Source organism: Pinus tabuliformis, chromosome 6, assembly GCF_031772625.1.
Source record: "Pinus tabuliformis cultivar Carrire ecotype Pingquan chromosome 6, CPIR1, whole genome shotgun sequence".
NCBI lineage: Eukaryota > Viridiplantae > Streptophyta > Pinopsida > Pinales > Pinaceae > Pinus > Pinus tabuliformis.
The window spans coordinates 1,945,079,944-1,945,102,259 of NC_142292.1; positions in this window are offsets into that span (position 1 = coordinate 1,945,079,944).

The following is a 22,316-nucleotide window of genomic DNA, read 5'->3' on the forward strand; positions in this document are numbered from 1 at the left end:
TCGAGGAAGAGGCCATTTAGTGTAGGAGGCACCCTCCCTACAAATCGTCAGCCTTGTCCCCTTGCATTCAGCTGTCAAATGGCTCATAAATGCTTGACCTTGGTCCAAAAGCTGTCCAAAAATCTGCAATAAACACGTATTAGTCTTCATGGTCAATTGACTATCCTCATTCATTTAATCAACATAAATATACCCAAAAGCATGCATAAACTATGAAGAATGGTGGATTAATGGAGAACAATAGGCAAAATGAGCCCAATAAGTTACCCATTTTTGGGGCTCATCACCAACTATGTCCCCAGTCAAAGAGCAGTCATGTCCCCTAACCAGGCCATTCTTTTCACTATCACTGCTGAATCTATAAATGAGATGCTACAACTCTAGCTTGGCCAAAACTTGACTCCCCTCTCCATTGGAGACATGTTGGACTTATTTCCCAAGCTCAACCCTGCAAGATTGGCCCAAATAATCCAAACCTTCATCATAGAAGAGAAGTATATCCCCAAAGACCCCCCTCCATATGTAGCAGCTTTATTTTCTCCTTGGGGTAGAAGTATTATAGATATGATATCTAGGGTCTTGGGTTATACCACCAGTGAATATATTGATCAGATTATTCTAGCCTTCATGTCCATATACACTCCAGGACAACCTCTTACTGTCATATATGACTATGCTTAGTTCATAGTTGATAGGATGCATGAACAATTCCTTAGAATGAGTAATGAGAGAGTCTTCAAATACTCGGTCTTGTATCACCTTTTCCTATATTACCAGTCCGACAAATTCCAAGGGCCAACCAAGCTCAATTATCTTCTGGAACCCATTGATTCATCAACATCCCTCCCCCTATTCATACAATGAATTCATTGATTCCTTTGTCCACCCTGTGATGACCATGCTCACTGGAACCCCTCCACCAAGAATTAATCCTGAGATTAGGAGAGTCCTTCATCTAAACATCAATCATTAGGTGGGGGATTGGTACTTGTACCAAAACCACACTGAAATCAGGATTTATGGCTGTGAGCTGGCCCCATACAAACTACCTAAATACCTCCCAATTAGGTTATTTGCCCTGTAGTACTACAGGAAAATAATAAATGTAGATGAGATAAACTTTGTTAAAGCCAAAAAGAAAGCCCAGCTCAAGATCAAAGACCAATTGGTTCCCTTTATTTGTGATAGCAGAGAGGTTGGAAAGGAGGCAGACCTAATCCTTCAGAGATTAAATCTAAAACAGAGCTTCATATGGAGATATGATCCCTTGGAATTCATCTGGAAAAGAAGGCAAAAGAATAAGATGGCCCCTTATATCCATCACCACATCCCTGAGATAGAAAAGTATGCCAACCAATTGCAATGGGTGGAAAACACTTTAGAGGAAAGGGATAATGCAAAAGTTGTTGTGGAATACACATTAATTGATTGGGAAAAACAACTTGATGAGGATTCTTTCCTACAGGTGACAGAACAATCAGATAGGCCAGAACAATCAGATAGGCTAGATCAATCAACTAGGATAGAACCATCAGAGGTACCAGAGAAATCAAAGGTGCTAGACCAATCAGATGTACTAGAGCAATCAGACATACTAGACGGACCAGAGACAACCATGAGCACCCCCCAATTGTACAGACTCCTCTAAATGAGGAGAAAAACCTAAAGATAAATAGGGATGGGGCCACCACTTCAAAAAGAGAAACTTCACAAGCTTATGCAGAAACAAGCCAAGCTAAAAGACAGAGAGTGAATCCTGTCTCTGAACAGGAATACACAGAGGAAACAATAGAGGTCACTAGTGTAGAAGGAAATAGGAGCAGGCCTGCTACTCCATCTAGAGGCATGCCAGAGCCTTCCACATCACAAACTCAAATGTTGGAAAGGCAACAAAGCATTGAGGTATCTTCTTTTAAGATGCCTGTAGATAAAGATCAAGACATAAAGGAAAGATACAAAGAGATCAAGGCTAGGAATGAGAGGCTTAAAGCCCAAACATATGCACAGTATCTAAAGATGACTCCCACTAATAAAACAAGGCTAATGTCAGCCTTTGATGTCAAAGAGGGGAAAATGCAGATGACTTTCATTAAGCCAACCACTCAGCAGCCAAGGACATCATCAGATTTTAAGAAAATGGACTTTGAAGTACTGGCAAGGGATATTCATCCCATTGACCAGATTGAACTGCACAAGCAAACAGGGGAGATGATATACTCCACATTAACAGGGAAGGCCATTGCTGCCCACCAATTACAGAACTCCCTAAACAATATATCAGCCCAATTTCAGTTGGAGAAGGCCTCCTCACAGGCTAAAGATAATAGAATCAAGTCCTTAGAGGACTTAGTGATTGAATTGGGACACGATCCCAAAGATGTAAAAGTTGCAGAGCAGCTGATTAAGAAGAAAAATGATGACATTGCTGCACTCAAGAAGCAACTAAAGATACCCCAGCTGCATCACCCACAGACACAGGAAGTCCTAGAAGCACAACAAGGACATGAAGAGCTCATGGACTTGGTCTTGAAGCTAAACGATCAACTCAAGGAGACAGAGAAGGAGTTGGACACTTTAATTCAGTCGAAGCAAAGTGACTTGGCCACAACTTCTAGAACTGTCATCCCCACAGTATCTACAACAGTTCCATCCACGCTAGCAGCATCATTGGCACCCACAGCTCCACCTGCCACAACATCACCAGTAATAGCAGAACCTACATTAACAACAGGTACACATGGAGAGAAAGCAACAGAGTTAGTAAAATCCATGGAAGGGATGTCTATCTAGGCTATAGAGATCAAGAGATTAAAAGAAAAGATAGCAAGTCTAGAAATTGATTGTAAACTTGCTCAACTCCAGCAAAAGGAAGAAACACAAAAAGCACCGAGAATGGGTGAGAGAATCAAAATCTTGGAGAAGGATTTAACACTACAGAAAGCATTGGGGAAAACCAAAGAAATGCTCTGGGCCAATATTGTTGAAATTTGGTACCAGAGGACAGGTGGTTCCCTAAGGCTTTGATCTTTGGCCTAGGGAAAAGTGTCCAAAAGAATTTAATTTTTCTCCTAAAGTGACTTTGTAATTTTTTTATAAAGTTAAATCTAATTTAAAAGTGACTTTAAGTGATAAAGTTACTAAGTCTAATTTTAAAGTGACTTTTATAAAGTCAATGAAAAATTAGAAAGGAAAAGTGACTTTGGAAATAAATGACTAAGTGGGTCTTTATTAAAGTGGGGTGAATTAAAAAATAAAAAGTGAGATTTAAATGAGCATTTAATCTCAGCCTTAGATCTCAATCTATTTTAGCCATTGGATTTAGGGATCACCCAAAAGTCACTTGGATCACCCACAAGTCACTTGGGGTTAGATTAAAGGAGGAAAAGGAGGAAAATGTCATTCATTCTTTCATGAGCAGATTGGGAGAAGGAGAGCAAGAGAGCAAGAGAGATTTCTAAGCGGGGAGGAGAAGGAGACAGCAGCTTGGCACACATTCCAAGGCAGCAGTTAAGCAGATTTGTACAGCTAGTTCAGCACATAGTGAAAGACAGATTTTGGTACGATTTTCGAGGAGTGGTTTGCACAAAAATCGAGGAGCAGTTCGCTGATTTTTCTGCACGCAAAACGAGGGCGGTACAATGCATTTATTTCAGGCCATACAATGCATTTATTGCAGTCCATACAGTGCATTTAATGCTGGTCATATAGCAGCATTTAATGCTGAAAGTGGGCACGAAAATCGAGGAGGCCATATAGCATTTATTGCTGTCCTGTTTGCTGTAATTTCCAGTTTGCTGTGAGGCATGGGAAAAGAGATAAGTTGTAAATTTGCTTGCTGATTTTTTTGCTGAATATTTCTCATTGTGAAAAAGGCATTTTCAGAAATAAAGAAGAGCTCTTGAACTGGTTTTCCCCAAGAGTTGTAGGGGGTTTTTCCAGGGTCACATTGACCAAAAATCTCAGTGTTTAAATGTGTTTTAATGGCTGTTTATTACTGCTGATTTTTATTTCTGCAATTTCCAGCATTCTGTAAAATTTCCAGAATTTGTGTTTTCAGCAAATTTATTTTTTCCAGCTTGTTAAATGTATGGTTATGGGAAAGGGCATTTAACTATATGGGAGAAATAAGGAGAAACTGAAAACCGGGGTGGGAAAACAGAAATTTCTACATGGTATCAGAGCTTGAGTGCTGAAGGGCAGTTTGGGACAGCAAAAGGAAAAATTACAGCTGCTGATTTTTCACTTAGAAAATTCCAGCAAGCTGATTTTTTCATAAACAACAATTTTATTTTTACTACAACAGTGCTATTTTCAGTTTTAGGACAGCAGGATGTCATTGGGATTGAGGGTGGAGGATAGGTTGGATGGGCATACAAATTACAGCATTTGGAAGGAGAGAATGCAGAGTATCTTTGAGGAGGCAGAAGTCTGGGATATCATGGTGCATACCACACAGAACCCTATTGTTGTGTCTACTGATGATACTCAGTTGACAGCTTATAATAAAAAGAACAACAAGGGTAAGAGGCTGATTTTAGACGGAATCAAAGACCATTGCATTCCTCATGTGAGAGGAAAGAGCAATGCCCATGAGATGTGGACAGCATTGTCTAATCTCTACCAGAGTACCAATGAGAACCAGAAGATGGTCTTAAAGGAGAAGCTGAAGAACATTAAGATGGGTAATGATAGTGCAGCTGGATATCTCACAAAGATTACTAATGTGAGAGATGAGTTGGCAGCGATTGGAGAGGCCATTCCACCCACTGAGTTGGTGCGGATTGCAGTGAATGGCCTCCCCCGTTCATGGTTGAACTTTGCTGATGGGGTTTGTGCACGTGAGACCCTTCCCACATGGAAGAGGTTTTGGGATGATTGCATTCAGACAGAGATCAGGAAAGGTCAGCTTGGGGTAGCCAAGCCAGTTGAGCAGGATGAGGATGTAGCACTGGTGGCAGGAGGCAAGAAAGGCAAAGGGAAGAATCAGGCTTCCACAAGCAGTGGTGGGGGCAAAGGCAAAGGTAAAGGTAAACAAGGTAACACACAGAAGGACTATTCCAAGGTGAAGTGTTGGAATTGTCAAAAGATGGGACACTATGCAGTTGTGTGTCCGGAGAAGAAGAAGAAGAAGGGGAAGAACCACGATGTGGCAGCTTCAGCAGAGATTGAGGACTTTGCAGGTCGTTTTGACCGGGAGTTTGCATTCACTATGTGTGAGTCCTCTAGTGCAAGATCACCTGCCACACAGGTTCAGAGGGAGCATGCTTTTCTCTCGATTAGCGGAGCATCTTCAGGTATCTGGTATGTGGATAGTGGGGCTTCACGTCACATGACAGGAGTCTGTGAGTACTTCTCAGAGCTTTCAGAGAGTGACACTGATATAGAGGTAGTACTCGGTGATGACAGAGTTGTTAGAGCAGTCGGGGTGGGGACATTGACATTTCAGAGGGAGTCCAAACCTCCCTTGAAAGTGTCAGATGTTCTTTATGTACTAGGGATGAGGAAGAACCTCATATCCGTCTCAGCTTTGGAGGACAGAGGATATGAGGTACTGTTCAGGGGAGGACAGGTGTTGATGTATCCCAGGGACACTCCAGCTGATTCAGCTAGAGTGATAGGTGTACGCCATGCAAAGGTGTACAAGTTTGCATTCCAGCCCCTTTTGGCATTGAGCAGTAGTACCAGAAGCAGAGCTAGCAGTTCTGAGCTGTGTGAGATTTGGCACCGCAGGATGGGACATATGTATCATGGAGCCTTGAGGACATTGTGGGAGATCACTACAGGTGTGCCAGATTTCAGTACTGATCACTTTGATACTTGTAGAGGTTGTGTGATGGGCAAGTTTGCCAAATCCCCTTTTCCCAACAGTGACAATAGAGCGACTGGGATACTTGATTTGATTCATTCCGATGTGAGCAGTCGGATGTCTCATGTTTCCTTGAGTGGATATGAGTACTATGTTTTATTCATTGATGATCACTTCAGGAGGACCTGGATTTATTTTTTGAAGACCAAGAGTGAGGTCTTCAAGCGGTTTCAGGAGTTCACAGCTCTTGTGGAGACACAGACAGGTCGAAAGATCAAGTCCCTGAGGTCGGACAATGGAGGAGAGTACACCCTTGGAGAGTTTGTTGACTATTGTGCGGAGGCAGGCATTAGGAGGGAGTTCACTGTTCCTTACAACCCCCAGCAGAACGGGGTTGCGGAGAGGAAGAACAGATCCATCATAGGGGCTGCCAAAGCCATGTTACATGATCAGGGGTTGCCATTGTTCTTGTGGGAAGAGGCCTGCAACACAGTTGTTTACTTGCAGAACAGGAGTCCGCATCGTGCCTTGGGGCACATGACTCCGGAGGAGGCTCTCTCTGGGAAGAAGCCTGATATTGGTCATCTTCATATCTTTGGATGCATTACATACTCCTATATACCCAAGGAGAAGAGGACCAAACTAGAGCCCACAACAGAGAAGGGTATCTTTGTGGGCTACAGTGAGACCTCAAAGGCCTTTCGGATTTACATTCCTGCACAGAGGAGAGTTGTTGTCAGACGGGATGTGAAGTTCAAGGAGGACAGGGCCTTCAGGAGGTCACGGGAGTTAGAGTATCTAGATCAGCCAGACCCTCAGCAGCAGTTGAGTCAGTCGCAGGGATCTAGTGGGCAGGGATCAGGAGGATCAAGAGGATCAGGAGGTACATCTATGAGGATGTCAGGTCTGTCAGTGAGCAGTGGCTCACCGAGCCAGAGGGGTGGTGCTCCGGGCAGCATGCAGAGCAGTTCATAGAGCAGTTCACTAGGGAGTCCACTGATGGACAGTTCACACGGTACCTCAGCTTCTACAGGTTCAGGTGCAGGTAGGAGGACAGCAGACAGACAGTCAGGAGTTCAGGCTCCTGATGATGATGAGGAGGAGGAGTTTCATTCTCCGGTGGGAGAAGTGCGCTCAGGGAAGAGGAAGCCCAAGTGGCTTTAGGACACCTTGAGAGATGCCACATCTATTGCTGAGCCGAAGAGGACGGTTAGAGAGAGTAGACCACCTGAGAGGTTTTGTAGCTATATGACGATGGTTACCAGCATCCTTGACTCTGAGTCTTCTAGCTATGAGGAGGCAGCTAGCCAGCAGGTCTGGAGAGAGGCCATGCAGGAGGAGTATTCTTCTATCATGAAGAATGATGTTTGGGAGGTGGTGCCGAGGCCTGAGGGAAAATCCGTGGTTACTTCCAGATGGCTTTACAAGGTAAAGCATGCTGCAGATGGCAGCATTGAGAAATTCAAAGCAAGGTTTGTGGCTAGAGGGTTCTCCCAGGTAGAGGGAGTTGATTATGAGGAGACCTTCGCTCCCGTGGCTCGATATACTTCGATCCACTCCATTATATCGATAGCAGCAGAGATGGGTTGGAAGATCCACGAAATGGATGTGAAGACTGCATTTCTCAATGGCTTCATACAGGAGGAGGTGTACATTGAGCAGCCACAAGGCTTTGAGGTGCATGGGAAGGAGTCCCATGTGTGCAGATTGAAGAAGGCCGTTTATGGCCTGAAGCAAGCTCCCAGAGCTTGGTACTCCAGGATAGATACATATTTGCAGGGGATGGGTTTCACAAAGAGTGAGGCAGATCTGAACCTTTACTTTATTGTGATTGGTGAGGTGCCTCTCATTTTGGTGCTGTATGTGGATGACTTGGTCATTACAGGTGCAGAGAGATTCATAGAGCACTGCAAGAGAGATCTTGCGACAGAGTTTGAGATGAAGAACATCGGCTTGATGCATTACTTTTTGGGCTTGGAGGTGTGGCAGGAGGAGGGGCATTTCTTCCTGGGGCAGGGGAAGTATATTGTGGACATCCTTAGCAGATACCACATGGAGGATTGTAGACCCATGTCGACACCGATGATCACCAACTGGAAGAAGCTTCATGCTTCGGATTCCGAGTTGGTGGATCCCACATTGTACAGGCAGCTGATTGGTTCCTTGATGTATTTGGTCAACACTAGACCAGATATCTGTTTTGTAGTCAACACGATGAGTCAGTTTATGTGTGAGCCTAGGAAGGTTCACTGGGTGGCTGCAAAACACATTTTGTGGTACTTGCAGGGGACAGTGGATTATGGTCTGGACTACAGGCAGGGAGATGGAGTGAGATTGGCAGGATACACTGATTCTGATTGGGCAGACTGTGCTTCTGATAGGAAGAGCACTTAAGGGTGTTGTTTTGGGTTGGGTTCAGCAGTAGTGTCATGGTTCAGCCGGAAGCAGCAGTCAGTAGCACTGAGTTCAGCGGAAGCAGAGTATATGGCAGCCAATCTAGCTAGTTGTGAGGCCATCTGGCTTCGCAAGATGTTGTTTGGCTTATTTGGTCAGCCGTTGAGACCTTCAGTGATTTACTGTGATAATCAGAGTTGCATTAAACTCACAGAGAATCCAATATTTCATGACAGGTCAAAGCATATCGGGATCAGATATCATTTCTTCAGAGACTATGTTCAAAAGGGAGCTGTGAAGCTTGAGTATAGTTCGACTGATGAGCAGGTTGCAGATATTCTTACCAAAGCCTTACCACGGGGCAAGCATGTCTACTTCATAGACAAGATGGGTGTGGTGAGGAACACCTTCCTCGGTAAGAGGGAGTGTTGAAATTTGGTACCAGAGGACAGGTGGTTCCCTAAGGCTTTGATCTTTGGCCTAGGGAAAAGTGTCCAAAAGAATTTAATTTTTCTCCTAAAGTGACTTTGTAATTTTTTATAAAGTTAAATCTAATTTAAAAGTGACTTTAAGTGATAAAGTTACTAAGTCTAATTTTAAAGTGACTTTTATAAAGTCAATGAAAAATTAGAAAGGAAAAGTGACTTTGGAAATAAATGACTAAGTGGGTCTTTATTAAAGTGGGGTGAATTAAAAAATAAAAAGTGAGATTTAAATGAGCATTTAATCTCAGCCTTAGATCTCAATCTATTTCAGCCATTGGATTTAGGGATTACCCAAAAGTCACTTGGATCACCCACAAGTCACTTGGGGTTAAATTAAAGGAGGAAAAGGAGGAAAAGGTCATTCATTCTTTCATGAGCAGATTGAGAGAAGGAGAGCAAGAGAGCAAGAGAGATTTCTGAGCAGGGAGGAGAAGGAGACAACAGCTTGGCACACATTCCAAGGCAGCAGTTGAGTAGATTTGTATAGCTAGTTCAGCACACAGTGAAAGACAGATTTTGGCACGATTTTCGAGGAGTGGTTTGCACAAAAATCGAGGAGAAGTTCGCTGATTTTTCTACACGCAAAACAAGGGCCGTATAGTGCATTTATTGCAGGCCATATAGCACATTTATTGCAGTCCGTACAGTGCATTTAATGCTGGCCGTATAACAGCATTTAATGCTGAAAGTGGGCACGAAAATCGAGGAGGCCGTACAACATTTATTGCTGTCTAGTTTGCTGTAATTTCTAGTTTGCTGTGAGGCATGGGAAAAGAGATAAGTTGTAAATTTGCTTGCTAATTTTTTTACTGAATATTTCTCACTGTGAAAAAGGCATTTTCAGAAATAAAGAAGAGCTCTCGAACTGGTTTTCCCCAAGAGTTGTAGGGGGTTTTTCCAGGGTCACATTGACCAAAAATCTCAGTGTTTAAATGTGTTTTAATGGCTGTTTATTACTGCTGATTTTTATTTCTGCAATTTTCAGCATTCTGTAAAATTTCCAGAATTTGTGTTTTCAGCAAATTTATATTTTCCAGCTTGTTAAATGTACGGTTATGGGAAAGGGCATTTAACTATATGGGAGAAATAAGGAGAAACTGAAAACCAGGGTGGGAAAACAGAAATTTCTACAAATATCATTGACTCTGTCAATAATATTTGGCCATCAATTCAAGTTATATTTGAGCAGATAGAATTAGTGAAGGTAGCTACTGAAGCTATCCAAAAACTAAGGGAAGAACTGGGGAATAAACTAGAGGATTCCAATCGACTCATCCACTTCTTAAACAATGAGAACAGATATGAGCTCCATGAGCTGAACATAGAAGATAGGACTAAGGCCATTCTGGAGATTAGGAAGGTTCTTTCCAAAAGAAACCTTATGCTTAACCTAGAAGAGAAATGCCATAACATGCAGGTAGCCATTGATAGATTCATGGCTAAGTTTCAAATTTTGAGGGGGAAGGGTCTTCCCAGTCCTATGGTCATCAATGACAAACTCATGCCTCAGCTTGACTATAATGATAGACTCAGGAAGTTGGCTAAGGAACAAGCTAGCTCTGCAGCTATTAAAGCTTTGCCAATAGGCAAAGTGTTATATGATACATTTGAAAATTTGTTTTTCCTAGAGCATGAGGTGAAACACTTGTTCCTCACTAAGCCAAATTTTGCAAAGGACACAGAGGCCAATGAAATCTACAAAAGAATGATGAATGTAAAACTGCCTAATGTGGAATGGTGGAAAAATATGACAAATTTACTGTAATAAATTTACATTACGAAGTTACTGCAAAGTAAATGAAGGCAGCGAGTTGAAAAAGGTAAAAGCAGAGGAGCAGGGTCAAAGAGTAGTAGGGTCAAAAAGTATCAGTTGAGAGATAAAAGTAAAGAAGATTCCAACGTAGAAATGCTACAAATATCAGTCAGCTTACAGGGCTCTGTTAGCTCTGCTACATACTTCAGCATTTGGAGGACCAAATATCAGCTCGGCCATGTGTTTATGCAGAAAAGGCAGATCGCAACAGTCTTTTCCTCCCTTCCCCTTCATTTTCCTTATACTCCATAGCCCCGCCATCTTTGTTTTTCCTCCTGAAACCTCTCCATTCCCCGTTTAAACCCTCTGAAACCTAACAAAGCCCCTGTTTAGCCCCCAGTCCTTAATCGCGAAGCGCAAAACTTCCATAAGACCCTACCATATAACCTTGGCGCTTTCATTCCCCATCGCAGCCGTTGATTTGCCGCATCCCGATCTAACGGTCTCCGTTGCTTTTCCCGCTCGTTAACGCGTTTATCCCTTTCACCATCCGATCGTTCCTTCTGCATGATCTAACGACATATGCTACTCCCAGTCCTGCGAACCGCACACACATTAACCCGCGGGAAAAATGGTTTGCCGCTGGTCCCATCTGCCATGCGTCATCGCTTGAATGGGATTGCGCAGGTTTGTACAATTACCGCCCATCCTCCATAAGCAGTGCGATACATACCACTTACTGCTTAAGCCCGATTCCCCGCTCGCTATCATCCGTGCACCTTATCCGCCCGATAGCCGTCGGATCTGTCTACCCGCGATCCGACGGCTCACGGTTGTCCATTCCTGTTTTCGCCCGATACCCTCCGCAAAACGATCTCCGCCATTCATCTGTTGGATCCAACGGCTGATATTTGTTCCCGTCTTGCCCATGCCCCCGCCATACTGTCTGTGCCACCCTTGACTGTTCTGTGCTGCCAAAGGATGAAGGCGATCATCTACCAGCCCTCTGCGCAGTTAATCTTCAACTACTGCATTCAACGCATTGTACACCCGAGAGAAAGAAGGACGATGCCAAAGAAGAAACTTACATTCAACAGTTAAGGAATTCCATCCTTTACGACACTTCACCTGCTCGAGGAGTACAACAGAGTACCAGAGAATGTCAAATTCATTCATTGAAGCAGCAGATCATAGCAGAGGCCCATTTTAGATAGTTAATGTGGTTGGTAGTCCATTATGACCCCTCCACGCATAGAATAGTAGAGCATTTTTGTAATCAACCTCTATATATACCCAAAAAAAAGATGTAATGAGGGTTGATGGTTGTTGTTTTGATGTAAGGTTCAACTTCTGGACACTGTAACTACTTTGATACTTGCAGCGTCTGGTCTTCATTTTCAACTAATACAAGCTTCTTTTGCTGTTAATTGCTCACTTTCCATTTCTGCTCTGTTCTAGGCTATGCCTGTTATGCATTTGTTCATGTGCTCTTGATTTTTAGCATTAGAGGGGCTGTCATCCCACCTCTGTGTTGAAGTCTAGTATGTATCATTGAATGTGTTATGCAGGTTTCTGTTTACTTAGTGCCAGAGAGTTGTCATCCTGTCTGTGCATTAGGAAATAGATTTGCAGATCTCTTTACTAGTTGCAGCCAGCCATCACATGGTCTTGTGCATCTGCTGGTGTGGTCAGTATTCTTCATGCTCACCTAATCCTCAAACTGTGAGTAATTGATGGTTTAAAGCCTTGTAGTCTGGGGGTGTTCACCCATGTCTGGAGTTAAGCATAGTAGAAGTGGTTATCTGGCTTGAATATGCATCATTCCTTCCATTCATCCATTTCCAACATTTTGTTGAGTTTGTAATGTTCCTGAGCATCTCTAAGATACAACCTAGGAGAGTTTCTTGCGGTGATAACATTAATTGGCGCCGTTGTCGGGGAGAGGAGATTGAAGCTCAGCTTCCCTGGGAGAACAACACAGTTCCAGATTTTGATGATAGACAAAGTCTGGACACATTTCTGGTTGTAATCATCTATCTGGTGACTCCACTGGAGGAAGACCAACCTTTGGCGACTCCACATTGAAGTTCTGGCTCAGTTTGTGAGGCAGACTTGAAGAAATCCTCAAAACTCACTAGCTGAACCAGTGCCTGACCCTGTGAAGATTGTCAAATTGAAGAAAACATCACAGAAAGGAGCATCAGGATCAGGTAAGCCTAAGAAACAGTGTGTATCTCTGCAACAGAAGGTTATAACTGAAAATATATAGTTTGAAGATCTAGAGCCTAACATTGTTAATGAAGAGTCACCTTCAGAGATTCATAAAGCTCCTTGTTCAATTAGTTCCCCTTTGGATCTCGGTCCAAAGAAAGTTTCCCATATAGTCCATCATATCCCTGTGTCTTTGTCATCTGTTTCATTGTTTCCCACCGTTCAATCTGCCAGTATTCTCCCCCATATCCCAGTCATGGCAGACTAACAAGCTCCCACCAAGATGGAAAGAATCATAGTTGCTAGGTATGGGCCTTTAGTTTTGCCTGTTCCTTTGAATGCCATGCCTGCTGGAGAATATCAAAAATACATGCCTAAGTTCATTGGTACAGAGGGGTAACAGCTGAAGAACATCTTGAAGCTTTTTATAGTTATGCTGACAACCTAGATATCAGTGAAGATGATGTATGGATGAGAGTTTTTGTCCAGAGTCTTGATGGTGAGGCTAGGAAGTGGTTCAGAGAATTGCCCCATAGGTCCATAACAGATATTGAAGTATTGGATGATGCATTTTTGAAGCACTGGGGAGATAAAAAGGACTTGCTGTATTACCATACTGAGTTTGGTAACCTAAAGAGGGAAAATGGGGAATCATTGTCTGATTTTAATAAGAGATTTAACCATATGTATAGTAAGATACCAGCTAGAGTAAAGCCTACCCCAACTTCTACCAAACTTACTTATGCCAATTCTTTTGACTCTAATTTCTGCCTATTGTTGAGAGAAAGAAGATGTGCCACTCTAGCGGATATGCAAGATGCAGCCCTAGAAGTAGAATCTAATATTATGGCTGCAGAAAAGCTCAAAACACATGCTGATAGAAGGAGATAGAGAGGTGAGGCTTCTTCTTCCTCTGCTTCATCTTTAGAACCTAAATTAGATAGGATGACTAAGATGATAGAGTCATTGGTTGCTGAAATATCTAAGCTGAAGGTTGAGCAGAATTTAGGAAAGACAAGGCAGCAGAACACATTTGCTCCAAGGAATCCAAATCCATTCAGAAGAGCAAATGAACAGTTGCAAATCATTCAGAGGGGTAAAGAAACAAATGAAGAACAAAAGGTTAAAGCTCCTTTCCAGAATGTGGTCATGGAGGAGGAACAATTCGAAGATGAGGATGAAATTCACTGCATGGAAGATAAAGGCAGTGCTGCCTTTTTGACATTGGCTGCATATGAAGAATCACTGCTGTTAACACCCAGGTTGTTCCCTATGACTCCCAAGGGAATACGGCCGGGGTAACCACTAACCAATCTTTTGATCACTGTTTCTAGCCAAACTGTGATCAGAGAGGGCTCTCTCTTTATGATTTGTATCTGTTATGATAGTGTTTTAGGCTAGGTATTATGCACAGGTTTTGTTTGTGTTTTGGTTGAAGATTTTCTTTCAGGTCTTGTGATATAATGTTCAAAGAGTCAAATATCATTGGGCAATGGAGTCTATGGCTGTAGGTGTCTAGAAACCTTGAGGTGAATTGGTGAAACTTGCAGGGCCATTTGGATACTTCATACAACAAAATTTTTGATTTATAACATGAACAGGTGAAACAAATAGTGAAAGCATTTAAGAATTTTCACTAAAGTATTTAAGTATTTCCACCAAACTAGGTATGAGAAACGGATAGATGTCTCAGGGGCAAAACTTGAATCCCTGGGAATGTCTATCACTGTAAAATATATAGTTTTAAAGTGCAGCAATTAAGAATTACACTTCATTCACCGTAACCGAAGAAAACATGGATAATAGCTCAGATTGAGTTCAGGGTAATCAGTGATTAAATCCTGGAACTATTCTTCTACTTTGCTATTAAGTGTAAAACATTTAAACAATAAAAGAGAACAAAAGACTCGAAAACATGTAACACAGAGATTTAAGAAAGACTTATTGTTTTATGAAACACTCTGGAATCCTGTAACATTCACCATTCATCACAATGCATCAAGGTACGCCAAGCTTTGGAAGTTCCATTCACCCTTTGTATTATTTCTCTGAGAATTTTACAGCAAGTGAGATCTCCAAAATGAAAATAACATCAACCCCTTAAGCTTCAGTGGGGGGCGAATATATACATACGATTTTACAAAAATATCTGAGTTCTAAGTTATCTCAGACTTAATGTTCTCACCAACTTTTGAGATATTATTATCAGAAATTTATTACAGCATTGAATACAAATTAAAGGCGTCTTGATGTTCTGTCAGAAGATATTTTAGCCTTTGGGAGCTGCTAAGTCGGTTGGGATACTTTGATCAAATGCTGGAGAACCCGACTTTATGGCTCGTGCGCTGTATTTTGGGTCTGCCACCTGTGATTGTGATTGCTGCTGTGGTGAGTAAATAGCCTTGCTGAGTTGGCTCAGCATCTGTCCTTTCCTTGTGGAGTTATCCATCAAAATTCTGCCTATGCATGACTGTTCATAAACTGGAGAAAATTAACGCTACAGGTTCGGGCCTGATAAGATTATCTGTGTCAAATTCCTCCATACTTCTTGTGTGGGCAATTGGTGATTTATGATTGCCCCCATAGTCTCATCTGCTTCTGTATACTTAAAGAAATTTGGTGGTGTATCAAACAGGTGATCAATTTCATTCATGATAAAAAACAGGTTATCCACCCTATCATACAAATTCTGCCCTGATGCTGGCCCTATTTCTGCTGAGGTACTGGGCTGTTTTGCAATTTGTGCTGCAGCATGGGCATCAACCCTTTTGATGTAATTTTCTAGGGTAAGCAGTCTTCCTACACTGCTTAATATGCTGGGGAGGCCTCTGTTCTGTAATGCCAGGAATCTGTCCAGGAATTTGTTGATCTCGGTCTGCATATCCTGTGTTCTCCTCTCCAGCGTTCCAACTAGACTTCGTAGTGTCAGGACTCTTTTAACTACTGAGATTGTCTCAGTCCTGTTGGTAATTCCTATTGTGGCCAGCTGAGAGCTTGTCTTGTTATTTAAAATATTGATCATTCTGCTGGCAGCATCTGGCATGTGGCCAAGGCTTGCTCTTGCTCTGTGTATTTCCTTGTTTGCCTTTGTGATGAGTGCTATTTGCTCATCCATAGTCTCAATATACTGCCACTGCTTGGTGATGGATCGACCAATGTTGCCCCAGAGGACTGCTTTTAATTCTGCTGTTACTTTTTCTAGTGCAAGCTCTTTTTCTAGTTCAGCTATTCTCTTTTTTAGAGCTTTTACCTCTCTTTCCTTTGCTGCCTCATTCTGCTTGCTTTTGTCAAATCTTTCATTCACCTTAGTCAAAGACCTTTTGACTTCATCAAGCTCTTTCATTTGGGATTCGAGAACTTGGATCTCAGCTTGCAGCCTCTGCATATCCAGACTAGGAGTCTGCTCTGTTGTTGGCGTAGTTGTTGCTGTAGATGGTGCTGTAGTTCCTGTCTGCTGAGGAGGAAGAGTAGTTGTTGGAGGAGCTTCTTCAAGATTGATTACTTCCGGAGGGGGCTGGGAAGTTTGGCCCTCTTCTCTCTGTTTCAATGCTATCTGTAATGCTGCCTTTGCAGCTTCTGATTGTCCTAGCTGGTCCTGAGTCCGAACCAGCTCCTTGTACAGGGATATCATTAGATCTGTAGCATCCTTTTCTAGCCTTTGCTGAGCAACTTCATCTGTTTGAGGATGAATGGTGGCTGGGAGCTTGATTTTCTTCCTTAAGGCAGCCATGTCTTGATCCCTTATCTTCAACAGTTCTTGGATACCTTTAACATCTTTAGGATCATGTCCTATTTCTATAATTAAATCCTCCAAGGACTTGATTCTGTTGTCCTTGGCTTGTGATGATGCTCTCTCCAATTCCAGCTGAGAGGCTGTATTATCAAGGCTGCTCTTCAATTTGTAGTTTTCCAATGTTTCATCTGCCAAGGAGGCATACACCATTTCACCAGTTTGTTTATGCAGTTCGATTTTATCCATAGGGTGTATGTCTTTAGCCAGAACCTCCATGTTGGTTCTTAGGTAATCCGAGGTAGATTGAGGATGCAGAGTTGTGGGCATGAAATGACTCATGATCATCTTGCCTTCACTTACATCAAAGGCAGACATGAGTCTTTGCTGATTGGTGGGAGCCAGGTTCAGCAAATGATTGTACAGCTGTATTTTAATAGGATCACTCCTCTTTTTAATGTCGATAAATTGCTGTTTGATGCTTACTTGTCCTTCTTGTTGCTGGCTGGAGGAACTGACCTCTCCTCCCATAGTTCTATCATGTTCATGCTGGAATGAACTGGCTGACACTTCTCGGCTGGGTGGGCCCATGCCCATTGCTTGTCTTATTGCTATGTCATCCTCTGGAAAGTCATTTAATCTTTGTCTTTTCTCTCCCTGATTGATGGATGAAGTCAGGGGAGTCTCTCTATCTCTTTTCCTGGTTAAGTCCTCCTTTTGTGGGGTTTGGAGGACCGAGGCATCAAAAGTAGTTTCTGCCCTAGGAGGCACTATATTCTGAGCCTGTTGCTCAGTGGAACTAGGAGTGTCAATCACCCTTTCTTGCTGCAAGGGTTGCTGTTCCTTAAGTGGCACTTCTTCTTGCTGTTGCCCTTCTTGTTGCTGCTCCATCTCTTCTTGCTGTTGCACCAATGTTTCCACTTGCTCTTCTGTCAATGGAGGTGGCTGTTCCACCTGTTTCCCTTTATCTTTACTGGCTGTTTGTGGTGTTTTCCCGGCAGCTTGCTGCTGTGTTGTTGATGATGTAGTAGCTGCTCCAAGCCGCTTTTTGTATGAGAGGGGAACCTGTCCACAAGTTTCTAAGTCAGCTTCCTTTTGAATGTTTCTAGCTTCTCTTTCTAGAAGCTCTTCAGCAGTTATTTCTTCGTCTAAGGTACCCTCTTCCCAGCTTAATGCATTGGCATACTGTTCAATCTCAAGTTGTCTCTTGTGTGCATAACTACCCAATTTGTATTTTATCCTCCTAAGGGAGACAAAATGATTGGGGTCATAGGGTATCCATTCAAAACTAGTTTGCAGTCTGAGGCCTTCCAGGATAGTGTTTGCCTCTTTCCATCCCTCCTCTTTTCTGTTATATAGGGAAGGACCCAGCTGGCTTCTCACCTTTAGCTGTGACTTCTTGTTCTTGCTCTGAAAATGCAGGTAGTCTGAGTTGCCAAACTGTCTGAAATATTCCAAGGCAAAAAGCCTCATGGGGACATACCTTGGCAATCTAAAAGGGGTCAACTCACAGCCATATATTCTGATGACTGTGTGGTTCTGGTAGAGGTACCAGTTACCAATGCTGTAGGATTTATTCAAATGGAGAATTCTTCTCATGTCATCAGTTAGTCTAGGAGGAGGAGTACCCTGCAATACTGTCATGGCTGGATAAATGAATAAGTCAATGAACTCAGAGTATGTGTAAGGGGATACAGATGTACGATGAAAAACAGAGGTCCAGAACACAACTGACCTTGGACTTCCCTGGGCATTGAGTTGCTTCAAAGGAAAAGAGAAGGTGGCTGGCTGATAGAACAAGAATAGGTGGTATATGTATGAAGTATACCTGAATAGTCTTTCCCTCTTCAAGTTCATAAACTGGTCATGGATTTTATCTGCAATGTATGTAGCATAATCATAATGCACAGCTGGGGGCTTACCAGGAGAGAATAGAGACAGCATTGCTATTATGGTTTCATCCACATCCTCCATTCCCTTGAATCCTAGGGCATAGCTGATCAAATCCACTAACATCCTGCCCAATTCATTCAAGTAGTGATATCCAATAGGAGGAGTTCTGACAGATTCAGAGCCTGGTCTTACAAACAGCTGATTGATTTTAATAAGTTGGTCGCTTGATAGCTTGCTCCCTTTCTTTATCAGATTCTGCATATTGAGGGGGGTCAATTGCTTGGCAGTATGGAAGTGCAGCATCTCATTAATACTCTCTGAGGTGATCTGGAACAAAACTAAGCCTGAGGGGCTAATGACAGCTCTTCGGCTTGGGTCATAGCATTCCTGGCAGCTGTGTATCAACTCTGGCATAGGATTTACCTGGGGGAGGTTGTAGATTGGCAGGTTTGAGTCCCAAATCCCCAAGATGTCTGCTCCACTCAGGTGCTGGGCTTTCAACTCATTCAGCATCTGGATATTATACTTGGAGCCCATAAGAAACCAGTCCAGCATTTGGTAATCCATATCTCCCAGAGCTTTCCACTCCAATTCCTGGTGAGGGGCATTGAGGGGCTTGATGTTGAGAGCAATGGGAGTCTCCATGATCTTCTTCAAAGTTCAACAATTGTAGGTGGATGGTTTAATGAAAGCAACACAGATTAGAAGTGATTTTCTGTAAAAACAATTTGTATCTCAGATACCAGAGGAGGAATTTACACAACAGCAGTTGAAATACTGTTTGTTTCAGGAGCAGGGCTTCTCTATGGTCTCACTATGTCCTCTTTTAGCGGGTGAATTGAGTTTAACAAGAAATTAGCCGGGAATACGCAGTGAATGTTGTTTTTTGAGCGAAATTACAGGTATTAAGTCTCGGCTGATGTTTTTGGACTTCACAGTTGCAAATGTGGATGTGCAGAGGGAAATGGCCGGTGAAAATATAATTTTTAAGGTCTCCTTAGCCCTCTGAGTAACTTTAATTTCAATAACAGGTGTATGGAGGGCAGCAAACGGTAAATACCTGTTAATTGACGAACAGAGGTCGCATGGGCGTGCACGGTTGGAGCTCTGGAGGTCGCCTTGGTTAACTGAGCAGGTTGGCGAAAATTTGGACGTAAACAGCCATGCAGAGCCGAAGTAGCGACAGGAGTAAAAAGTGAGAAAAACCCGGTTTTTTGGGTTAATATGGACCTTTTTTACCATTTTGGCGCTTTTTAGTGATGACGTCAGCATGACGTTATTGGTGGGTCAAGGTGAGGTGACGTCAGCTGACGTCATCGGGTGACGTGGCGGTAAGCTATTGGTCCATGGGGGCGATGAGGTGGCAGCCATGTCATCAGCGAGGTGGGTCAATCAATGGCAAAAGAATGAGCAGAAATGACGTGGCGATATGACATAGGAGGGCAGCTGGCAGTCAGGACCGTAGCGGTTATGGTTAAGGCTAGCCGCTTCGGTCTCTCGGGGCGGTCTGGGTACGGCGCTGAAAGTGTCAGGCCTGGCTCCGAGAGCCCTTATTGTTTGACGCGTGGCCTGCCCGTGACGTGACGCAACGTCACTTTCTCGGGCGGTAAAGGACCACCATGGGGGCCGCTCCGATATTGCTGTGGATCGTCGGATCCTCGGGACCTGATCCGACGGTGGGCGGAGCAACAACGTGCTCGGAGTATATGCGCGGGCGGAAAACTTTGGGTTGTGGGTTTTTTGATGGTTTTTCAATGTTTTCCATTCAAAACAAACTGCGCGCTAACCTTTTGGAAATGTGCCAGAGGCGGGCTTTTTAGACTTTGGGTAATTTTTGCAAAGGATTTAGGGGTAAAAGAGGGTTTACAAGAGTTTTTTCAATGCAAATGGTGGTTTGAGGAGCAAGTTGGCTTGTAGCAAGGGGGAATGGGACGTGATAGGTTCACCAAGGTGACCAGAGGTCACTTTGGTTCCTTTTGAAGAACATATGGCTATAATGCCAAGGGGAGGAGTATTTATAGAATTTGGGGCTTTATACACCATAGTGTTAATACTATTAGGGGAAGGGTAAGATAGGGGAGCTATATAGTAGAATTAGAGGTTAATATGAATGAGGGAGCAAATGAAGGGGATCTCACTGAGTTTATCTGAAATTGATTTAGTTTTGAGAGTAGATCAAAATGAAAAAGATTTTAGACAGAAATGTGGCCTCTGAATGAACAAGAACCACCATAAAACCATGATCTATCCATGAATCTCAGCTGAAAAGGGAATGTTAGTAATGAGATGAAAGGGAAAAGGGAGGTTAGTCATGCTCCTTGCTGCAATTTGATGGAATTAACCACTTTGTCTATTGATAGATTTTGCCTTGGCAATACATCTTTTGACATATGTGCAATGGTGAAAATGCCCTTTTTGCAACCACAACTACTTACCCAGCTATTTTCCTAGCATTTTTTGTTTCTCCATTGGAGGGTGCACTTGGACTTGCAAACCCTTACTTGCCTTTTCTTTTCTTTGGCTTTTTCTTTATTCTTTTCTATCTACTTCTACCCTTATCTCTTCCAAGGTCCCAGATTAAGCTGTTGGGAACCTTTTCTTCTCTACCTAAACTACTTGTCTGCCAAGATTGAACAGTTTGGACAGACTCCTTTCTCTATTCTAAAACAGAAAATTTAAATATGGCATGACCCAGTTTAAACTGTTGGATCATCCATCAAAATTGGAATAAGGTCATCAACATTGAAACACTTTACACACCTTCTGTTCTTTAGGAAATATGGGATCTTTGTGATACCAAAGCAGAGCATATTTGGACTTTCCTTGGCCAATCATGAAATATGAAACCTATTGGTATAGGTATCCAACAGTGGCTCCACATGGGGATGGTTTTTCTTTTGAAAGACCAAGAACAGCAGGTCAGATTGCCTTCTTCTTTGACTGCCCATACCAATCTTTGAAATTTGCTGCAATTGGTGTATCAAAACTGTGTGCTTCCTTTTTGAAAGACCTCTGATCCTATTTGCCTCTTGCTGGTTGGTGAATCACTTGGAAAACTGTATTTTACAATCTAAAACAGAAAACTATATGTACATCGGCATATATATAATGAACCCTTAGTTTCTACTCATGGGGAATAGTCAAAGTAGTGCTTCAGCATCCTGCCATTGACAGGACCTTCATCCAAGTCAGTTTCAGTCAGACTTTTAAGGAAGTAAGTGTTGTTACCTTGTACTGCTTGGACAGCAAATGGTCCTCTCCATAAAGAGTCAAACTTTCCATGTTTTCCTTTCTCTTCTCTTCTTGCATCCCACTTTAAGACTTTGTCCCCCACATTGAAATCTTCTGCTTTGGTTCTCCTATCAAAGGCCTTTTTCAATTTTTCTTGTAATATCTGCACTCTGCTGAAAACTTGTTCTCTAGTTTGCTGTAAACAGATTATCTGATTGATCCTCCTTTGCATATCATTTGGCTCTGCTTGACTTTCTTGCAGAAGCTTCATAACCGGTACTCCTAGTGATGAAGGAAATCTGGCTTCTAATCCATAGACTAACTCATATGGGCTGGTCCCAATTGATCTTTTGGTTGTTAGTCTATCTGCCCATAAAGCATTTACTAGTTTCTTATGCCAGTTCTTTTTGTTCTCTTCCAGCACTTTCTTTATGATATTTATTAAACTTTTGTTTGATGATTCAGCAAGACCATTTCCTTGAGGATAGTAAGCAGTAGAATGGCCCAAAGTTATGTGAAACTTATGGCAGAAATTCACCATTTTCTTGGATCTGAAGGCAGCAGCGTTGTCTGTTATTATCTTGTCCGGACAGCCAAATCTAGCCAGTATATTGTTTTCCAAAAACTGAATAATTACTGAATCATTTGCTTGTCTGCATGGGGCAGCTTCAATCCACTTGGTGAAGTAGTCTGTTGCTGTTAAAATCCATCTGTGTTGTCCTGAAGATGAGGGATGAATTTCCCCAATGAAATCCAAGCCCCATTGTTGGAAGGGTCTTTCTGTTGCAATGGGCTTCAAAGGAAGTGGCAGCA